This window comes from Condylura cristata, unplaced genomic scaffold, assembly GCF_000260355.1.
Source record: "Condylura cristata isolate star-nosed mole 26May11 unplaced genomic scaffold, ConCri1.0 scaffold00019, whole genome shotgun sequence".
In the NCBI taxonomy this organism is placed as follows: domain Eukaryota; kingdom Metazoa; phylum Chordata; class Mammalia; order Eulipotyphla; family Talpidae; genus Condylura; species Condylura cristata.
The window spans coordinates 4,672,419-4,676,261 of record NW_004567120.1 but is presented as its reverse complement, the minus strand read 5'-3'; positions in this window follow the sequence as shown (position 1 = coordinate 4,676,261).

The window sequence follows — 3,843 nt, the reverse complement described above, 5'->3', positions numbered from 1 at the left end:
TTTCCTAACTTCCATTTCATTTATTTCTGATTTGACTTTTATTATTTTTTGTCTTCTGCTGGCTTTTGGGTTATTTTGTTGTTCTTTTTCCAGTTCTTTAAGGTGGGGCATTAGATTTTTTCTTTGAGTTATTTCTTGTTTCTTTATGTGAGCTTCTATTGCTATATATTTTCCTCTTATAACTGCTTTTAATGTATCCCATACGTTTTGGAGACTTGTGTCTTCATTGTTATTCTTCTCCAAGTATTTTCTAATCTCTTCTTTGATCTCCTCATTGATCCAATAGTCTTCCAGTAGTGTGGGTTTTAGACTCCACGTGGTAGGTGGGTTTCTTGCCTTCTAAATATGGTTTATTTCTAATTTGATACTTTCATGGTCAGAGAAAATAGTTGGTATGATTTTGATCTTAGTGGATCTATTGATGCTTATCTTGTGACCCAGTATGTGGTCGATCCTAGAGAATGATCCATGTGGATTTGAGAAAAATGTGTACTGAGATTTTCTGGGGTGCAGTATTCTATAGATGTCCGCTAGACCCATGTTTTCCAGGTCCTTGTTCAGAGCTTTGGTGTCTTTACTTACTTTTTGTCTTGTTGATCTGTCCATTGTTGAAGTCTCCTACTATGTATGTATTTTAAGATTTATTTATTTATGCATACAGAACTGGGGTACAGGCCAGAGGTGGGGGGGTTATAGGGATCTACTAGTAACAGAGTGGGGAACAGAACAGGCAGACTGAGGAAGTATACTGCTGAGCGGAGCAGTGGGCAAGACAGGAGAGGTCTGCTGTGCTATGTGGATCACCTTCAGTGCATGGGAACAAACTCACATAAAAATGGCCATGGCTGGCATGCCGTGCTGTGCTTCAAACTGCTGCGCCACCAGGGAGGGCCCTAAGCATGGTTCATATCTCTGCTTGCAATGTTTATTTAAGTAAATATACAACATAACAGAAAATAAGTAGAAAGTTGTTTTTCTATTTAGTCAGAAACTCCTTTACATTTTCCTTAATTTCAAATACAGCAAATTGCTATTTGAGTTTTCTTCTTTTCCAAACAACACATTAAATATAATCAACTGCTTCAGAAATAATGTAGTGTTTCTATTGTATTATGTAAAATCTAAATACATGTAAAACACATGAGAAACATCCTCATGTATTTTAGTACCATCATTTCTAAAAATAGAAACACAACTTAATGTTTTCAGTCATTACTTGGGAAGAAGGGTATAGATACTGTAGAGTTAGTTAATCAAATAACCTGACTAATAGAAAGTGAACATATTTACTATAACCAACTTACCAGTTTTCAAAGCCTTGGAATGAAATGAAATACAATTAATACAAAAGTCATGTTGACCATAATTGAATCTTGCTTTGATGATTAAAAAAATCACTTTAGGACTTTAGAACCCCATGGTCAGTGTTATGAACATCTATTCTTAGTGAAATGTGTAAGTGACACTAATTAAGGATTTGAATTGATAAAAGTCCAGACAGACAACACAGATATAACTATAGAAGGTAGCTAAAGAGTAAACAGATTTTAATCTATAGTCCTTCCCATGCTGATCTTTTGGCAGTAATTTTGAAGGACTTGATTTTGTTGGGTAAACTAATGTGATTATTCATTTATTTAAACAGATTTAGAGAAAACTCAGTATGTGTCAATTTCTGTTGCAGAAAGGATATGTTTAGAAAGTATCTTTTAATCATGTGCATTTGAATCTAGAATAAAATGGGATAGTGTAAGAGGGGCTGCTTATTTATTTGTTTAATCTGTTCTGGACACAAGGAAAGCGACTTCAATTTACTTAGGACGGATCTGCAGGTCTAGGTAAATAGCTAAATGACATTGGGACTTTACAAAAACATCAAAATTGTCTGTTAAGTTTGAGTCAAATCTCTTTATCTCTTTAGAGTCAATATAGTCTATTTACCACATGAGTAACTATAACATAAATATGGAATACTCAGTGACATTTTCAGATGAGTTTCTAGTGCATTTCTTACTACTAAAGATCAGATAGAAATTTTATCTGTCTGAGTATAAGGATATTATTGAAGACAGATCCTGCCAGCTAAACAGCGGGCATGGGGAATTGAATCCTGTGCTCTGCAGCACAAGCCTCCTTAATAAGACGGGACCAGCTCAGGAACCAGCTACCTGAGCACTGTCCTGTGAAAGCCTAGCTGCAGTGGCTGCTTTCTGCTCTGTTGCTACAGTTGCAGTTGGTGGTCCGCTTCAGGAGCTACAATAACGCCTGGAGTTGGGGGTTCCAGCAAGCTGCAGAATGCTGTTCCCTTAGCTCGAAGTCCCAGAGCATGCAACCCCACAGATTCAAACCAGGCTGGCACAGAGGAGGGACCAAGCATAGGCAGCATATGCTTATCTTACCTCTAGGCTTGTGCAGCTGGACCCAGGTATCCCTCTCAGGTATAGTCACCATAACACTCCTACGATAAAAGCACTCCTAGTCCTTCATCATAATTCACTGTGTGCTCTCCCATCCCCATTTTTGCCTGTCTTTTCTCACTTCCACCACTGACTGGATGTCTCAAATATATCGTCAGCTTAGAACTCTTCATTTTGTACATTTTTTCATCTCAATTGTAATCCCCGTGGGCTTTCCACCACCAATTCACCCAAGTGCCATCACCATAGTCCCATGTTGTCTTCCCACCCCAGTTTTGATCCTAGTCCCCTTTCCATACCTGTAAAATGTCTCTGGTTTATAGTTGTTGATTTTTGTTTTTACCTTATGACAATTGCTTTTATTTTTTCTGATCCCTTACATTCCTGCTATGAGTAAAATCACTAGTGTTTTTTTCTGGCTTATTTCACTAAATATGATCCCTTCCAGCTCCATCCATATTGCCACAAATGACATGAGTTTATCTTTTTATTGCTGAGTCATATTCCATGGTATATATGTACCACATCTTCTTGATCCATTCATCTATTTTTTGGGCATTTGGTTGAGTCCACACTTTCCCTATTTATAAACAGTGCAGCAATAAACAAAGGGGTGCAAATGTCCTTTTGAATTAATGTTTTTGTATCCTTTGGGTAGAAATATAGGAGTGGGATTGCTGGGTTATATGGAAGCTCCATTTTTAGCAGTTTGAGAAACATCGAAACAGTTTTGCATAGTGGTTGGACCTGTTTTCATTCCCACCAGCAGTATACAAGTGTTTTTTTCTCCATATTCTCAACAATATTTGTTGTTGCTAGTTTATTATTAATTAATTCATTCATTCATTCAGTTAGATAGTAAGTTAGTTAGCTAGTTACACATACAAGAGCTGAGGTGCAGGCCAGAGGTATGGGAGATGAAAGACTTCACCGGAAACAGGGTGAGGAGCAGAACAGGCAGATTCACTTTAATACATTGCTGAAGGAAAAAGTGGGTAAGTCAGGAGAGGTCTGCCATGCCATGTGGGTTACTTCCCTGGCTGGGGATTGAGCTAGTTGCTGTAGTGACTACGGATAGCTTCATAGTGCTGTGCTTTAACCTGTTGTGCCACCAGGGAGGGCCCATTGCTAATTTTTTTAATATGTGTCATTCTCACTGGTGTGAGATGATAACTCATTGTGGTTTTGATTTGCATCTCCCATAATACAAATGATGTTGAATGTTTTTTCATATACCTATTGGCCGTTTGCATTTCCTCTTTGGAAAAGTGTCTTTTCAGATATTCTGCCCATTTAAAAAAAAGATTTATTTATTTATGCATACAGAACTGGGGTACAGGCCAGAAGTGCAGGGGGAGGTGAGAGGATTCACCAGAGACAGAGTGGGGATCAGAACAGGCTGACTGACAAAGTACACTGCTGAGGG